At 34.7% G+C, this 20,063-nt stretch overlaps 1 protein-coding gene across 1 annotated transcript in view; it reads left to right on the top strand.

Annotated features, from left to right (window-relative positions):
• Positions 1-12,452: 12,452 nt before the first annotated feature.
• LOC106113542 (KH domain-containing, RNA-binding, signal transduction-associated protein 2) overlaps positions 12,453-20,063 on the top strand; it is an 85,499-nt gene continuing 77,888 nt past the window's right edge. Inside the window, exon 1 of the mRNA XM_013306379.1 lies at positions 12,453-12,621. The gene's annotated coding sequence lies outside the window, so the exon portion shown is untranslated. The remainder of the gene's footprint in view (positions 12,622-20,063) is intronic.

The following is a 20,063-nucleotide window of genomic DNA, read 5'->3' as shown; positions in this document are numbered from 1 at the left end:
TGCAATAAACATTCCAGTGTGCGTGGGCGCGCACACATATGTAGATAACACTTGTACGTATAGTTTCCGCGCATACCATTCTTAAAACCCCCAAAAACAATCCACGCTCCGCCCACTCACTTCACCCGCGATGGTCTAACCTAATTGTTGTTAACTTTATTTAAATTTCTTTCTACCCGACAGCGAAAATTATAAAAAAAAATTGTCGAGCAAAATTTTACATTACCAAATTTTTCATTATGAAATATATAATTATTCTAGTTATGAAAAAATAACCCCGTGATTGATAAAATGATAAAAAAAGAAGCCTGAGATTCGAACCGGTAAACTTATTAAACATATTACGGCAAACATACTAGAATACTGCGCCAAACTAGTATATATTGTGACAAGGCAAAATTTGATATTAGTTATTACGTATCTGTCATATTCGGCGTGACAAACTTTTATAATATATTTAAGCGTTATGACAGGAGAAGAAAAATATTGGGTTGCCCAGTAAATTCGTGCCGCTTTATAAGGAAAATTGAAACCCTGTTCTCTTAAATTTTTGGAAATGTTTTTAAATTATATTGGTACGACTCTATACCTAAAACGTCTTTTATTTTTGGGTAAAATTTTAAAAATTAGTTTTTATCTCAACCAATGAAATGAAATTATTCACAACATAGAAATTTTTGTGACGTTTGATAATGGTGGAAATCCGAAAATGAATCCACTTCAGCTACAGTCTATTTTAAGCTTCCTATCGAAAATCGGAACGAACTTTCCGGACAACCTATAATGTTAATACAAAGTGTCAAATGAATGTAACAGAAGTAGTTTATTCCAAATTGTATCACAAGTATATAGAGATAGAGTTCAATTTTGTCAAATGTACCGATATTTTTGCGCACCTTGACTGCTTCGTTACTTATGACGCTGTGGCTGCTACGATATTTATGAGCATCTTGCATGTACTCATATATTTGACGCTGTGTATGTACCGATATATTTGAGCAGGGTGAATGTATCTATTATTTTGAGGACTTTTGTCGTACCGATATAATTGATTACTTTTGATGTACCTATATATTTGCATATCTTGTCTGTGACGATCTATATGACGCTGACTGTACATCCGACGTTTTTACCGTGAAGGAAAACATCGTAATGCAACCTGCACATATCTAAGTAGATATTCAAAGTTATCCGCATTGGGCCAGCGTTGTTGATTATGGCCTAATCACCCCTAACATAGGTTATGCTCCGACCCTCCCGGTGGGGACGTATAGAGCTGATGATGATAACCCCCATACCCCTACCTAACTACCACTACCACAGACTAACATATTTCACCACGAAGTAATATTGAAAATTTTAATAACTTATATTAACGTCATCGTTCAGAAAATAAAAACACGTGATGTCTTATTTCACTGTCTCCTTCTCGTGATGTTTCGTGATTTTTTTTCGGATCTATTAAAATATATTATACACACAATTTGTTCATACGAAAGTATTAGAACACAATCAATCAAGCTTAATAGTTGTATTTCACAGCGTCTTTGCGACGAGTAAATTACTGTTCGTTGTTCGCGAGCGATACTTCTCAACAAAGAACGTTGCACAGAGTATTGTGTTGATAGAGTGTTCAAATAAATAAAACAAATTTAGGAAAGTACAAGAATGGAAAGGCAAAGATAAATTCAATTTGAATTATGTTGGTAAATAACATGAGCTTAATAAAACAAAGAATTTCATCTTTGATTATCGTAAGTTAATTCTGTATTTTCTGTAGTAAGATGCATGTACTTTTTGCAGTTTATAGAGAATTTATGAAATAGCTAGCTATCGCCCGCGACTTAGTCCGCGCGGAATAAAAAATAAACTACTTGAATAGCCAAATTTCATCGAGGTTCATTGAACCGTAAACATTTGTATTTATAATATTAATAACAATGAGATTTACTACTCTCTAATGTTAATTACTCTGTGGTCGTTAAACGATGAGGCTTACAAGACGTGTCTGTCCGTGAAGCACTACTTGCCGTGATGGCGTTCTTTGAACATCCTGCTCTCTGCAATCTGGAGCAATATTATGTTATAATTATCGTAAACATATACAAAGTGTATATTATTTTGACTAACGTATGAAATAATACATACGAAAATTGTTCGTAAATCATATCACATGAAAAACATTTTAATACAGTTGAACCTACAAAAGCGAGAGTCCAAGGTACCGCGATTTCTCGCTTATATAGTTTGCTCTTTAACTCTAGTTTCTAGCTTGTATTATAGCTTATTTGACGCTTTCCCGCATGTCTGGGTTTGACTACATTAAAAATGGATCACAGAGTTTACGAGATACAATGTTAAGAAGCTTAGCTGCTAAATGGTTCTCGAAGAAAGCAAATCTATACCAAATTCATATCAAAGGTAGGTTCGAATTCGCGGCAACGGGCTAGACTTTATATTCCTCGGACTAATGACTCAATTATAATTGTAAAAAAGAATAATGCATACATTTCTGGAAGTTTATATGTATTTATTGGGATATAAAACCTGGTACTTCAAAGGATGTTTGATATTTTAACTATATTATAAAGCTACAAGTAACATTCAACATAGTATCAACCCGCATACAAATTCTAAACTTCTTGAACAATTTACAGTTTGAGGATATGTTACGGGAATGTTAAAACGACGGCTTTTTGCGTTCCGTTCATTTGAATAAATTTAATTCCCTTAAAAGCCGAGTTGAATATTTACTCGAGAGAAAGTTCTGTGTTTATAAATTTTTAAAGTGAAGCTTTAGGGCGTTTATATATAAGGAACGAAGGCATTGGATTTACCAAAGTACTACACTTGAGTTGACACGTCAGTCAGATGAGTACTCTTGTGTCCGACGTGCCAAGTCAAATTCACAGACAATCTTACTAATATTATAAATGCGAATGTTTAGATGGATGGATGGATGTTTCTTTGAAGTTATCTCCAGAACGGCTGAACGGATCTGGACGAAATTTAGCATAAGTATAGAACAGCCTGGAAGAACATATAGGCTACTAATTATGTTTTTTTTTAATTTCGCAGGGACGGAGTCGCGTGCGACATCTAGTGTATGATAATTGCCACTTATTTTAGTGAAAATATTCAGTCTGTTACTCTATTACCTATTTTATTGCGATAAAAATATAAAAGAACTATTGAAGAATTGGTAAGAGTTTAAGTACTTCTCAATAAATCCAGAAACTTTAGGACGGTCAGGGAAGCAATATGACCTCTTGAAACTTTGCCGCTGGAAAAGTACTCGATTGTTAAATTAAATATTTATACAAACTATCGAGAAATGCCATCATTTTAGGGTTCCGTACCTAATACAAAAAAAGGGTCTCGAAAGACTGGCAACAATGTGATCCTATAAGGTTTTTTTTCCTTTCGAGGTACGGAATTATAAAAATGAAACCCTTATAGGATGACTTGGTCGAAGACGAACATCTAGGCTTAATACAAGTGGTTCGGAAAAAGTACCCCTTCGCTTTTCAGAGCCACAGTATCAAGGGTGCAAGTTGCCTTAATGATCGCCGACCTTTGAAAGAAGAGACTATAAGACTGACTGACAATAAGAAGAAGATAGGATAACTTTGTTGTCTGTCCGTCTGTCTGTCAAGAATCTTTTTTTCTTTTTCATATGCAATTTGTTTAGAGGCGCACTTAGCGACCCATTAATATCCTAATAAGAGCTAAAATTTAACATGTACCATATATGTTTCTATGGTTAAAAGTTTTCCACCTAATGTGAAATTTCCTTAGCTGGGTAGGAAATTAAAATCTTCAACTATATATTCAAAATTGAGAATCTAGATTAAAATATTATTTTCCTTTCACATTAAATAAATAAACTGTACAGTATATAAGACAAAGTTGCAGTTTCTTGAAAGTTAAAGGAATAGCGAGCGTTCGAATTAAATCGATTTTGTATTAAGTTATCAGGCTGGTAGCAAGCGGGTGCCGTGTATTTACCAATTAACACAATGTTTCCAGTTAAATGGATAATCATCTTAAAAATAAAATAAAAAGTAAGTAGTATATTTGAAACAAACAAAACTCTTGATAATTTCAAAGTCTATTTATTTATTTTTTTATAAGAGAAGGGGGCAAACGAGCTGCGGGAACACCAAGGTGATCAACGACACACATGGACATCTGCAACACCAAAAAAAAAAAACTATTATATCTATGTAAAAATCAAAACAAAATTTTTAACAATTCAAATAACATCAGTGCGACACAAATTTAAATAAAAAAGAAAAATGTTTTTAATTTATACCATAGATCTTTTAACTCATAAACCTTCTCTGAGGTCTTTATAACATACTAACAAATATGCATAAAAATCTAAAAAGAAATTGAAGCGTAGGTAACAAATCTTTGTAAAAATTATGATTTTTAAATTAGACGAAAATAATTTACACACTTTGTCAAACTTGGAATGATCTGTCCTCGGCGATATTTCTAAACCGCTACGACTTAGGGTCCTTCAAGAAGCGAGCGTATCTCCATCTCAAAGGCCGGCAACGCATCTGCGGTTCCTCTGGTATTGCTGATATCTATGGGCGTCGATGAACACCTTGGTGTTCCCGCTGCTCGTTTGCCCTCTTCTGTTATAAAAAAAAACTTACTTATTGAGTCTCTACTAATACTTACTATAAATGCGAATGTTTGGATGTATGAATGTATAGATTCGTTAGAAGGTATCATCAGAACGGCTGTATGGATCTTAGTAAAATTTGGCACAAATGTAGAACATAGCCTGGAAGAACACATAAGCTAATAAGTTTTTTTTCGCGGACGGAGTCGCGAGCGATAGCTAGTTTTAAGAATGTTTCATCAAATAATAAGATAAAATATAAACTCAAATATTATCAAAATATTCAAGCCATGCGGCGATCCGCGTAATATATTCATGAAGAATAAAACTTTCAACGTATCGGCTTTTGTTATATTTATCTCGCCCACCTTGACAGCTGAATGGAGAGAGCGTAGTTACTTTACTTTTTTTTTTTAATTTATCGGAGATTTTTCTTTGACCGTGGCAGAATTACTTACAGTATTGTTCGCCAGTCTTTTGTTTCGCTTACATTTTAGAGTACTGTAACATAATTTAGTTTTAAAATCAACCGAAACAGGGCATTGTATGGGGTATTGGACCGATCGAATTCACATAATCGGCCCAATGGGCAAAAATTTCCATTCAATCAAATCGAAATCCGTAATCTCTGCTTAATCTACTCTGCTTTTTATTACACTGGCTAATTGTTTTGTTCAATTTTATACAGGGTGTAGCTTTTTTAATGATTTAATGAAAGTAAAATACTAAAAAAATATTGCATACAAAGATTAATATAATTATAGTATGACCAGGATAATAAAAAGCCTTCGCATATTGAAAAACGAAGTCCCTGGCATGCAAATCAGAAAGTAATGTAATATTATAAATGCGTATGTTTGGAGGGATGGATGTTTGTTTGAAGGTATCTCCAGAACGGCTGCTCTCGCTAAAATTTGGCACAGTTGTAGAACATAGTCTAGAAGAAAACATAGGCTACTAATTAAGTTTCCTTTTAATACGTTACAGATGGAGACGCGGTCGACAGCTAGTCAGGCTATAAAATTAGGTATCTCAATGTATTATTCTTTATTGAAAACTTTTAAATTGTTATAAAATATCCATAAGTTGGATATAACATTATAAAAATTATCGTTAAAATATTTATGACAAGGGTCTCTTCATTGGTAAGTCTAATCACGAACGGACGCAAATTAAAGACGTCAGAGAAAGTTTTCAATGTGACGTGATTTTATCCTCCTAATTAATAAGAATTTATTTTACTTGTTCAAAGAAAAAATATGTACTAACCTTTAAAAATTATGTAATGTAGGTACCTAGAAAGTAATCGTTGTATAAAGTACCTTATTTAACTAGCATACTTTTGTACGTCAGTTCAAATAAACATCTTGAACTTGTCAGTCGCGTTTCATTGTAAATATTACTAATTAAATAATTCATTCAATTATTTCTAAGCAACTTTTTATATACACCAATATATTTCACACATCGTCTTATAACGAAAAAACTCTCTACCTTTTTTTAACATTACTTGTTACCTTCTTCTTTCCAGAGGGGAATGCTTTATGCATACTCCGCGCCGCGGGGGGGACGCGGTAGTTATGTGGGATTCTCCTCCATAGCGGAGGTATACCCACTAAACCCCTCTGTTCCTCCAACGCATCGGGACGGGACCACGGGCACGCTTTCGCTCTCGTCCCCGGCCAACATTACTTGTTACCTGGGGCACCGTCTGCATGGAAATAAAAAATATAATTAGTATAGTATTAGCCTATGTGTTTTTCTAGACTATATTCTACATCTGTGCCAAATTATATCAAGATATGTTTAGCCGTTCCGGAGATACCTTCAAACAAACATTCGTCCAAACATTCGCATTTATAATATTAGTAAGATAGTAAGATTATCTAGCCTAACATTATAAAGAGGCAAGAGACTCCTAACCCAATTTAAATAATTCTCTCACTGTTGGGAAGCTACACTATCCCCGGGTGTCAGGCTATATTAATTACTAGTTTTGTTTTAATTCCGTGCGAACTCGCGAGCAATTTCTTATTAATTATCAAATCAAATTCATGATATTTCAACGTGATTTTTCTTCATTTCTTACCTAAAAAGGCGTTATCAATGTTATCAGTTATTTAAAACTCCGCCGAAAATATCAAAATAAACCTTAAAAAAATGAATAACCAAATATTTTGTTAAAAAGCATTGGATCGTGAAATGCTTATTCATTCTCTTTTCTTGTCACGAATATTGAATTCGGGAGGCGGAGGCAATTTCTTCCTGTCTCTTAAAACGCAAAAAGGTGAAGAAAAATGCTTTTTACTTGCAAAAGTAATTAATTACTTTCAAATGAACGCATTCGATGCAATAACAACGCCAAATAATAGTCAAAATAATGTAATTTAAATATAATCAAACAGATTTTGTTTTTTTTAGACGGAGCTATGTCGCCCTCATTCCCCTTAACATGTTTATGGTCAGCGACCTGGGGTACGGGTGCTATAAGCAAACAGTTGCAGTAAAAACATGTTCAAAAACCTACACAGAATACCGTAATTTTCGTCAAAATCGTTGCATTGGCTTAGGAAGATATGAAAGATAAACATAGAAACATAGAGCTTTGCCTACAAGACAACACAGCAAGTAATCCTCCATATGAACCGTCATAGTTAAATTCACTCCCTTATTACGCATATTCCCTGTCACATCGCGTGTCGGAGGCCTAAATTTAGTTCACGTTCCCTTCCCACCCTTTTCGTATAAGAAAAAAATGATGGGAAGGGAAGGTTGATTTGGCGCATTCTGTACGTCCTCGTCCTCCGTTGATTAAAGGTAACGCATCTGCAATTGATGTCTATGGGCAGCGATCGCTTCGCTATTTTGGCGAATTCCGCATGTTCGTAATCACCTTAAAATATAAAAGATATTGTACAGATTATTGCATTTCACATGTAAACTATACGTGTATCTGTAACTATAAGTGTAACAAACTAATGTGGAACGATATACGAAAACAAGAATAAGCTTTCCAGAAAGGTTCACGCTTTGTTCATCAAAAGTTCCCGCATGTGAGTTGCAATAGAATTAAGTACTATGCAAACTAATTGTATTGTCTGTCAAGTTGTCGTCTTTGATTGTATAGAGAGAATAGAAGTTAAATATTGTTAAATGATTTAATAATTTTTATCTCTGTTTTTACTTAAGAACTACGAGTAAAAAACCACTTTATAAGTAACCTATGTGTTCTTCCAGACTATGTTCTACTTCTATATAAAATTTCGTAAAGATCCAATGAGCCGTACTGGAGATATCTTCAAACAATCATCCATCCATCTAAACATTCCCATTTATAATATTAGTGTTATGAGTTGAACGATAATTTCTTTTTGACATACGTTTTGACGGAAACTTTAGTTTTTTTATGAGATTAAGGGGCGAATGGACGGCGGGAACTACGAGGTGATTTGACCCCATGTATATAATTGAAACACCAGAAAAAGTGGTGATGCGTTTCAGATCTTTATGTAAAAACTTGTTACAATTATACCCCATGTCATCAGGGTATAGTGTAGCTTTCCAACAGTTAAAGAATTTCAACTTGCTTTAGTAGTTACGAAGTCTGTTCAATACAAACTATTAAATGTCTTTATTTGTTGGTCAGAAAAAAATATTTGAATTTTAATTTTAAACTTACTTCGAACTCAATTCGAAAAAGGTTTTATATTGAACAAAGCCGTATGATAAACTCAGTAATATGAAAACGAAACAATTATTAACATTCTTTTCTCTTTTTGTTTCAACAAAAAGTGCTAAACTCGAGCTAAGCGCGGGCAAATAAGTAGTTAAGTCGAGTGTAGGACAAAGGACTGCCTTGGGGTACGCGACTGAGCGCTGTTTAACAGCAAAGTCTATGTGAGGCGTTCAACACCGCATAGCTTTGCATGATTTAAGCAGCAAATGTCAAAGATTAAAACTATAATAAAATGTTAATGCAATTTAAAAAAACCTTAAAAATGAGTTTCGTTCCTTTTACGTAAAAATCTTAATAATATTATAAATGCGAATGTTTCGATGGATGTTTGTTAGAAGTTATCTCCGGACTGGCAAAATGAATGTCGCTGGAATTTGACATAGATGTAGAACATACCCTGTAAGAACGCATTGACTACTAATAGAGTTTTTTTTTAATCTCGCGTGGTTGGATTCGCGTGCGACAGCTAGTGTAATATAAACATAATGGTCATATTTGATTATTTTACAGAATAGGGTTAGTATTATTGTCTTTTTCTCAGCGTGTAGTTTAATGACAAAAAAATGCTAGAAAATGTAATATTAATATACTTAAACTTAATTTGTAAATGACTACGCTAAGGACCAACTCACACAATAAAACAAATTATTTTTTTATAGTGAGGTTTAATAATTTTGTTTTATTATAGGAAATAAAATTGTTTTATTTTTGTAGTCGAAGTAGTCTCGAGTCGTAGCGACAAATGTAGCGAGAGATAACGAGCAGTCTGCACTAAGCTACTTTAGTGTCGCGACACATTGGTATAACGGCGGCGAACCTACGCTTGACAGATGATCGTAGAGTTATTAAAACTCTATAAAATAGTGAAAAGTAACTTAGGAATATAACTAAATCTTACTTTTAGCAGCTAAATATTTCAACAAAAAGAATTCGTATTCTCATAGCAATCGAAAGACTGTCATTTAACTGTAAACTATTTGTAGTAGGTGTGTCACTACACTTATGGCTGATCTATTCTGTCGCCACTAACAACTTGTATTACCTCCTTGGTACTGCGTTTCAGTCTACTTATTGTACATAGGAGAATGATTTTATTTTTATACTAGCGGTCGCCCGCGACTCCGACAGCGTGGTATAAAATAATAAGTACCTGTTCTTCCACGCTACGTCTACATCTGTGCCAAATTTCAAAGAGATCCATGCTGCCTCTTCAGATACCATCTTTTAAACATTCGATTAGTAAGATTTTCCTTATGTGGGAAGCGGAAGGGGATTATAATTAGGCCTTCACCACGCACACTCATCAGAGGAAATGCGGAAGGACTTCCACTTGACGCCTGTCTTGTCATCTTTTCAAATTAAGGTGTGTACACACAATATAAATCACGCCTACAAAAACGTTCACAATAAATTATTTTATATAGTCGATTATAGTTGTTAACTAAAATAAAACTGTGCCAGTCACCTTTGTTGCAGATAGCAAACAGTTGTAACAAAGTGCTGGCAAAGTCCAACAAAGCTACAGTTAATTCTACGAGCTACGCAAAGTCAACAATGCTACAGTCAATTCGACGAGCTACGCAAATAAACAACCAAGGCTTTCCGCGATCGAAATTCTGATGACCCAACCTCTTTCGCACTTTAATTGCCACGTCAACGGATTGTGATTTTGTCTGAATCAACGAGAAAACGAGTTTGACTTTTTTTTTTATTTTTAAATTGATAGGCAGGTTCGATTTTCGTACGAGTATTTTTTGATGATTTTACGTTTTATCATACTGGCTGGTTGCGCGGAATTAAAAAAAAGTAATAAGTAGCCTATGTGTTCTTCCAGACTATGTTCTACATCTATGCCAATTTTCAGCGATACCTATGTAGCAGTTCTGGAGATACATTCTATAAACCATCGAAACATCCATCTATTCATACATCCAAACATTCGCATTTATTATATTAGTAAGACTAGAAGCACATTATCATATTGAAACATGGATGCAAAAATAACTTTATCTCAGTTTTACTGTTATTGTAATTTAGTTTGACTGCCCGTCCACCGGGACAAACAAGTTCGTCAGACTGTAAGTCCGTTTTTGCCCACTGGGTACAAAGTTTGTAGCACTATATTTACTTCTGTTAGCATGTCTTGACTGTTGAATTATGTTTGTGAAAGTATCTTACATCTTACTAATATTATAAATGCGAATATGGCAATGGGCCGTCCATATAACCCGAAGAACCGATAACCGGTGGAGTAGGCGAGTTCTTGAGTGGAGACCACGGGTCGGCGTAGCGTAGGACGTCCTCAGACTCGGTGGAGCAATGATCTTCGCAGGGCAGCTGTCAAGTGCTGGATAAGAGTGGCCGAGGATCGTGCTCAGTGGTGTGCCATGGGAGAGGCCTATGTCCAGCAGTGGACTAGTATAGGCTTATGATGATGATGAATGTTTAGATAGATGGATGGATGTTTGTTTTAATGTATCTCCTGAACGGCTTAACGGATCTCGATAAAATTTGGCATACATGTATAACAGTCTGGAAGAGCACATAGGCTACTATGTTTTTTTAATTCCTCGCTGACGGAGTCGCGGGCGACTGCTAGTTTTGCATACATTTTAAAATGCAAAGATGGTTGTATGTAATAACCTTCATAATTATACTCTACCGAAGTTATCTAAGTTCATAGCAAGTACATTTAAATGCATAGCAAGTTCTGAACTTGACTATCAAGAGATTGCGAACTTTTGTAGTTTGCACTTTATTTTACTCGCTTGATTGGAATATTAAAATGCAGTTTTTCATTTATCTTTTACAATTCTGCGGAACACCTGAACAGAAACATATTGTTGTTCTAGTTTTCGATTCGTTGTGATTTTTTTTTAGTAAAACCAAAAGTTTGACGTAAATTTAAAAATCTTCGACAGTGTTTTTATTTTATTTTAGTTTGATACCACCCAGAGGACAAATGTGAAATGGAAGTTATTCCGTGTTTCGTCTGATGAGTGTACCGGAGGCCTAATTTTAGTAATTTAGAGGAAAGAATAGGAAGAGATGCCGGTATTGACAGAGGAGGGGATTTGACGCTTAGGATGTAAAAAATTCTCTTTCTGTGCTTCCTCTTGCTCGCCGATTGGTGATACATATTTAGGGTAAAACAAGCTCATTTATAATCTCTTTGACGTCCATATTAATCACTGGCGATCGAAGAGTAAAAACACGTGTTTAACTTAACAAAGTCGAATTGTATTTATAGATTAACTAGTTGTTGCCCGCGACTCCGTCCGCGCGGGATAAAAAATAGATGTTGCCCGATTCTCAGACCTACTCAATATGCTCACAAAATTTCATGAGAATCGGTCAAGCCGTTTCGGAGGAGTATGGGAATGAAAATTGTGACACGAGAATTTGATATATAAGACTAGCTGTCGCCCGCGACTCCGTCCGCGCGGGATAAAAAATAGATGTTGGCCGATTCTCAGACCTACTCAATATGCTCACAAAATTTCATAAGATTCGGTCAAACCGTTTCGGAGGCGTATGGGAACGAAAATTGTGACACGAGAATTTTATATATAAGATGTAGTAAATATCTAATTTATTTATCTTAAATTAAGCTTTAAAAAGAGTCTTATAAAAATACTGAAATAGCCCATAAAAATATTTTCTAGAATTTATGGAAATTTCAACATAAAAGCGTGTTTAGAAAATATATGAAAGGATTCACGTATTGAAAACGCACAAAAATATTTCCTTGTAAATGTCAATCCAATTAATCAAGGATCCAAAGGTCCAAGGACTCTTGACTGACCTCCTTCAATAATGTATAGATAATTAAAATCGCCATTAATTATTTCGATAGCCCCGTAACATCCGATTTACCGAACTGTACAACTGACTACAGAACGCTTAATATTCCAAAACGTAATATTTCAAATAAAATGCAAGCGAAATTAAATTCTATTCCAATTGAATAAGATAGATATTCATCTGGTTTGAATATAGACATGCGCTGTTCTAAATGTAAAGTAAATGAAAACTGCGTTCCATCATTTTCCTCGTACCTCAGTATTCGGTCAGCAGTGCGTCAGGAAAGACGTCGCTTACGCTTCGTATGTACGTTGATTTATTCGTAGTTTTATAGTGAATAACAATATTTGAATCCCATATTATTATCGTTAATAAAAGTGTTATTTTAATTTCACTTTGAAGTATAATAAAGTGGTCATTACGAGAGTCCTGATACGATATAAAGGTAAGATTTTATTGATAATTTAACAATGGTTTTTGGGTATTGTATATTTTTGTTTTATTAAATTCAATATAAGGTAGAATTACACTGTTATAAATTGGTCGAAAAAAATGATAGCAGAATAAAAATGAGAAGATTCTTTAGAGGAGTATTTATAAAAAAATATTTGCTACCGTACAAAATACCTATACCGTAAATTTATATCTTACTAACATTATGCGAATTTTGTATGGATGGATGTTTGTTAGAAGGTATCTTCAGAACGGCTGCATGGATCTCGCAGAAAGGTATAGATGTAGAACATAATCTGGAAGAACACATAGGCAACTTTTTCTTAATCCCGTGCTGAGAGTCGTGGGCGACAGCTTATTGCCGAAATAAATATACAAAAAAGTATTGTCATCCCTTTCATTTTTAATGCAAAAAACAGAGATAGTACTATTTACAGACAGTAGAAACCAAGTAATGAGTTGGTTTATAATTAATGATTGTGAAGGAAAATAAGTAATTGAACGTCAGGGACATTTTTTGTAACAATCTACTTTCCAGTCTGAAAACGTACTTCAACATTATTAGTCTTTGGTAATTTGAATTTGGAACTCTTGTTTATATTGGAACAAATGGAATAAATAAACATAAAATTCATATGATTACGAGGGAAGTCGTTGGTAATGTTTTATTACTAATATAATAAATGCGAACGTTTGGATGGATGGATGTTTGTTTGATAGAAGGTATCTCCAGAACGGATGCATGGATATCGCTGAAATTTGGCTACTGGGCACGTAGGCTACTGATCAAGTTTTTTTTTAATTATGCACCGATAGAGTTGCGGGCGATAGATAGATGGATGTTTGTTAGAAGTTATTTCGGGAACGACCCAACGGATCCTGATAAAATTTGGCATAGACGTAGAACATAGTTTAGAAGAACGCATAGGCTACTTTTTAAGTTTTTTTTCGAATTAAGATGGAGTCATGTCAAAAGCCATTATAATAAGAAATAGAAATAATATCCACCTTTAAAATCCAATATTTCTTGTACTTTTATATTTCTTCTATAGCTTTCAATTACTACAAATTGCTCTACTCAACTCCGGCTGAAATTCAAAAATAAGTGCTATAACCTTTCAGGCGAAGAAAAGTCAATCGACTCTTACAATAATCGACTTAGTTAGCGTAACTCTCAATATAGAATTGACTTAATTAAAAATAATGAACTTTAATCGTACTATTATAAACCAGCTACTGCCGCAACTCCGTCCGGGCGGGATGAAAAAAACTTAATAAGTAGCCTATGTATTCTTCCAGACTATTTTTATGTTATTTCAGCGAGATCCATGCAGTTGTTCCTGTGATACGTTCAAACGAACATCCATCCATCCATCTAAGTGAGACGTAAGATGTTAATGTTTAGATGGATGGATGGATGGATGTTTCTTTGAAGTTATCTCCGGAACGGCTCAACGGTTCTTGACGAAATTTGGTATAAATATAGAACATAGTCTGGAAGAACACATAGGCTACTAATTAGGCTTTTTTTTATACCGCGCGGATGGAGTCGCTACTACAACTATTTGAAAATAAGGAAATTAATTTTAATTGTATAAAATAACAGTTAAATAAATTGCGCAGTTACTAATAATAAATACAGTGCTAAAGATAATCCTCTGAAGTACAGTTGAGTGCAAAAGTTTTCATTATCAGCAACAAAGTTTCGAACTGTTTAACCAACTCAATTACGTTGGCGATGAAAAGCTTTGTTGTGGACTGTACTAATGCAGTTTAGTGTGGTACAGATTAATTTTAAATTTGAATATTTTTTAACAAGAGCCAGCACATGCCATCTTTTCCTCGAATAGGTCTCGCCCAGTGCAATACTAGGATCACATATAAGAGACGCTTCAAATGCAAGTATATCCGCGTTTCGTCTGATGAGTGTGCGTTCCGGAGGCCTAATATAAGTCCTCGTTCCCTGCCCACCCCATTTCGTGGTGAAGTAGTTTTGATGGAGGAGAGGATGCATAGTAAGGGGAAATATTCTCTTTCTGTGCGTCTTTAATTTCGGTTATCTATGGGCAGTCGCTTCACCATTTAGGTGGCTGCTTGTTCGTTTACCATATCTTTATATATATAATTCTTCTGTGAGTGTGTATGTCACTGAACTTCTCTCAAACGACAGGACCGATTTTGACGAAATTGTTCGTGTGTGTTCAAGGGGATCTGGGAATGGTTTAGATTCACAATTTTGTCCGCTGGACAATGTTTTTTTAATTAATTTTTAATTTATTAGTAGTTGTTGATTTTGGAATGTTTTACATTGGATTCCATAGACGGCGCTACCATCGCAGTGTCATTTGTCAGACAACGTCTGTCGGGTCCGCTAGTTATTATATAAAATTAATCTTGCATAACAAAAAAATATATCAAAATAATATAGTTTTTAATTCTTCACTTTTATTCTTTTACACTTTTAAAATATTCTATTTATTACTTAAAGCAAATCTTTTGTCTCTTAATATAGTACCTAAAGCCACAGGTTTCTTTGTGTTACCAAAGTACATTCAATCTGAATATCTGAGTGTGGTCTTAAGTTAACTCCGAGTGCTCCAGGCCTTTGTCTATGTTTCTAGGAACACTGCACAAACTTAAGGAACTTACTAACGTTATAATCAACTAACTGACGCCTGCGACTCCGTCCGCGTGGATTAAAAAATCTTAATTAGTAGTCTACGTCTTCTTCCAAGCTTCTACATCTACGTCAAATTTCATTGAGGTCCATGCTGCCGTTCCAAAAACATCTTCTATCAAACATTCAATCTAAACTTTCACATTTATAATATTAGTTGATAGATGTTTTTGGTGCTGTTCTTTTAGATTTATGCATTATCAGCTTACCATAAGTTCCCACTGAGGGGCTCGGAGCCTACCCTATGTTAAGGGTGAATAGGCCATAGTCAACCACGCTGGCCAAGTGCGGGTTGGTAGACTTCACACGTATCTTTTGAATTTCTTCTCAGATATGTGCAGGTTGCATCATGATGTTTTCCTTCACCGTAAGAACGTCGGATAAATGTACATATGTAAATCGGAAATCGAAAAACACATTGGTACATGGCGGGATTCGAACCGAGGACCTGTATAGTGCAAGTCAAGTGCTTTACCCCTGAGCTACCAACGCTCTAGTCTAGTTAGTCTAGTTTTATGCTCGGCTGTTAAATATCATTTCATGTTTAAAATCCTATAGCATATACATTTTCCAAATTGTTTTACTAAAGGCTAGTATTAGTAAGGGTTTCTGCGACTCCACGATTAGGGAATATTCTTATTTTGTGTGATGAGTGACGTTCCAGCGCTAAAGCTTTATTTCACGAGTTTAAGCGATAAATATATTTACGAATGAAATAAAAAACCTCAAAGAGTAATAGATAGCGAGGGAACAATGGACAAAGTGAAACAAAAACATTAAACGAATAGCTTTGGGGCCACCGGGCGTGATTTAAATTAATTATTTTACACCGAGACTCTTACCGCGTTCTCTAACACACTTATAAAACTAAAAGATACATTCTTGTGCGTCCTTTCGAGATATCACGCTTAATCTAGTATAGACAGAGTCTGTAATCAGTTGATTTCCTACTGAGGAGCTTTAGCCTTACTTTAGACATGATAATTTTTCGCAGATATGTGCAGTTTGGATCATGATGTTTCCTTCTGTTGTAAGGACGTCTATTCGGTTCTCAGGGCTAGAAGCGGATTCGAATTTCGCTTTCGTATTTCTATATGATCAAGGGGATTATCATGAAAAGCAAGAAAGTATTTCAATACTAAAACTAAGAGATTTGTGTACTTTGCGTGCAATGGTACAAATATCAATGACGCTACGTACATTCGCAATTTTTCGTGCTAGGTTACCATGTTGTTCTTTGGAATTTATTTAACTTCGTCTCTCGGATTTAAATTTAAAAGCAAATTCAACCGCACAACCTGATAGTATAATTTATCATTACGCTAGATCTAGCGCGACTCAAAGGACTGACCGCAGCGTAACTAACTTCTTATTTCTTTGATATACGAGATATCCAAGAGACTGTGCAAAATTGAAATAATTAATAATTAACGTTATTATAGGCGAATGTTTAAATGGATGGATGTTTGTTTGAAGTTATCTAACGGCTGCATAAATCTCGCTGAAATTTGGCTTAGATTTAGAACATAATCTGGAAGAACACATAGGCTACTGATTGTATTTAATCCCGCGAGGACAGAGTCGCGGGCGACAACTAGTCTTTTATAAAATATAGTAATTAAAAAACGATTTTTTTTGAGAATCTCTTTAAAGGCACGCTGACAAAAGCCATGAAACACTCTTAAATCGCACTGTACGTATGATTAAGAACTTTAATTTCACGTCGAATGTATTGAATCTGCTTTTATTTACACTGGATACATAATTAAACGATGCTTGTGGAGGAATGTCTCTATAAAAATATTGTTGAACAAAATTGCCTGATCGTTGAAAAATAATATCCCTATTGCTTGGGAAATTTCTTTCAAAAAATTTCAATATTCAACTTGACGTCTTCGATCGCTATTGTGGTTAGAGAGGGGGATAAAAGGAAGAGTGGGTGGGAGGTAGTCGGTCAGCTTGATGCAGTAAATGGGTTAGTCCACGTAATTTTATATTATCGACAGAAACGTTCGAAAAATTGCTTTCAGAATGAACGTTAGCTTCGAATACATTTTTATAAATTTTTAACACTTTACAAACGGAATTCAAATCGATCCCGTTTTGCTTACCACCAGAATTTAATTGTAATTCAAGATTCATTACTAGTCTTACTATCTTACTAATATTATAAATGTTTGGATAGATGGATGTTTGTTTGAAGGAATCTACAGAACGGATGCATAGATCTCCATACAATTTGTCATAGATGTAAAACATAGCCTTGAAGAACACATAGGCGACGAATTAAGTTTTTTTTTAATTCCGCACAGACGGAGTTATGAGCGACAGCCAGCGTGTCAGTGTCAGTCTAATTTTACCTTTGAAGTAACCTTAGTTAAATACTGAATTTTGTGCTACTGACTAAGATGTTTGTAGAGAAATGTTTAAGTCCGCTCTATCACTGATTTACTTGAAACTCTTTGTATTCATGCGAAGTCGAGGCGTATTTCTAACTAATATTCTATCAAACATCTTCGAATATCCTTCAGTATGTCAGTATCGTGCGTGTTTGATCGAAACACAATAGTATGTGCAAGTCAGAATCTACTCATCCCTCAGCAATTACTTAAGGCGCGTAAGATATAAATTATCGGGTTACTCATTCTGTAGTTAGGTGACGTTAAAGGGGGACCTTAATTCGTGTTTTGGTCGTAATGGCATATTAATAAATTACATACTTGTATACATAAACATACTATAATGAAGATTACTTACAATTTAGAAACTAATATAAGTAAGGGGTTGAGTTTTCTAAGCTCTCAGCTATATGTATCAATGGCTGTTCGTTAGTCTCGCTAAAGTCAAGAACGGCTGAATGGATTTATCTTACTTTGGTCTTGAAATGTTTGTGGAGGTTTAAAAGGTGAGATTTTTTTTTTCATTCCACGCGGAAGGAGTCGCGGGCGACAGCTAGTTCGTAATAAAACAAAAGAATTTCCAAATATGTGATGCAGCGCTTTTAAATCGCGAGGTTTTTTATCGCGCAGTATTTTGAGCGCTGGGAAAACGGAACAATCGTGATTTTATTGCGTTTGTCGCTTCTGAGCCGCTAACGTAGAGCTTTAACGTGCGTTATAAAAACGCTCGTGCGAACGAGCGTTAAACTTTTTAGATTATTGTTAAGGTTAAATACTGCTCTACCTTAATGTCGTCGAAAAAGCAAATACACCTTAATATAGAAAGCGGATTAAACAATTTTATAAATCAAGTCAAATGTTTATAATATTAGTAACTGTTGCCCCCGACTCCGTTTGTACGTGATTTAAAATAGTAGCCGATTCTTAAAGCTACTGAATATGCATTTTATAAAAATCAGTCAAGATTTCAAAGAGGAGAATAGTAACAACCATTGCGACACGCAATTGTTGTTGCATAAAATCATTTTATTTGTTGACAAAGTTTTGGCTAGATATGAAACTAACTTTTTCGTTCTATTGTAAAGTAATATTTTTGAATTCTTGTCGCATAATGATGATGACTTTACAATGTCATAGTTTTGCATTATTTTATATGTACCAAACTTTTCCACTTACGTACCCTCATTATAGTAATAACCGTACTTACCTTTGTAGCAAATCGGTTACGGCCGAGCCCTATCGGTGCCCTTTATCGAAACGAGTTCACCTATTCGCTTATTCGTAAGTAATTTAAGTGAAATTGTACCTAAGCTATTCGATTTACAAAATCGGAAAGGTCGTGAGCATTGTGAACTTTTCAAACTCGATATGCAACCTTTTTTATATTGTAAAAGGATAAAATAACATTTTATATCTTTATTATAAGTAGAAAATAGAGATAAAAATCTGTAACCTTTTTCATTAGCTATTTTACTAACTTTTTGTTTTTTTAACGTTTTTAATCCAATGTTACAGTCCAACGTTGTAACATTGGAACAGCTGATGGGTTGTAACATGGAGTGTTGAACCAATGTTACAACTCATGGGCTGTAACATGGGTAATATCTTACTAATAATATAAATGAGAATGTTTAGATGGATATTTGTTAAAACGTATCTCCGGAACAGCTCAAAGAATCTTGATGAAATTTGACACACTGGCAGAATAAAGTCAATAAGAAGGCGTAGGCTACTTAAGTTTTTTGTTTAATTCCGCACGAGTCCCCATTGAATCGCCGACATCTAGTAATAAAAAAAAATAAAGGTGAGTCGCGAGAGGGCAGGATTGTGACATTCCACATCACTCTTTTGTTTTTCACGTGTTTTTAAAAACAAAACAATGTCGAATATTGTTTTCATATAAATCGTGCCGTATTTGGGTTAAATAGTTTTTTTGCTAAACTTGAAATAAAGGTTTTTACTACGTTGTATAATAATAATTAAGTTGTATATTATTGTATATCGTGAACCCAATTTCTCGGATATTTTACGAACATGCCCCTAGAAGGTCCATTTATGGCGATTCGGCGATTTAATCATGTTATGCCTCGTAAAACACGTTACGATTTTGCATGCTTTTTCGTAACTAACGCGTAATGGCTTTAGGAAGGATTCATATTTTTTTTATCAAAAAAAAAAGAATTATCGGCTAAATCATTTTACAGTTAACATCATCGTTTACATAATTAAAAGAAAAAAAAACTTTATCAATACTTACAAAGAATCATCACATCAACCTGCCCTTATCCCTATCGAGGGTCGGCACAGTATGTACTACTCCTCCTACCCCCTTCCTACGCATATCCTCTTTCACACAGT

This window comes from Papilio xuthus, unplaced genomic scaffold (assembly GCF_000836235.2).
Source record: "Papilio xuthus unplaced genomic scaffold, Pxut_1.1 DF829758.1, whole genome shotgun sequence".
In the NCBI taxonomy this organism is placed as follows: domain Eukaryota; kingdom Metazoa; phylum Arthropoda; class Insecta; order Lepidoptera; family Papilionidae; genus Papilio; species Papilio xuthus.
This window is presented reverse-complemented; position numbering and strand designations above follow the sequence as displayed.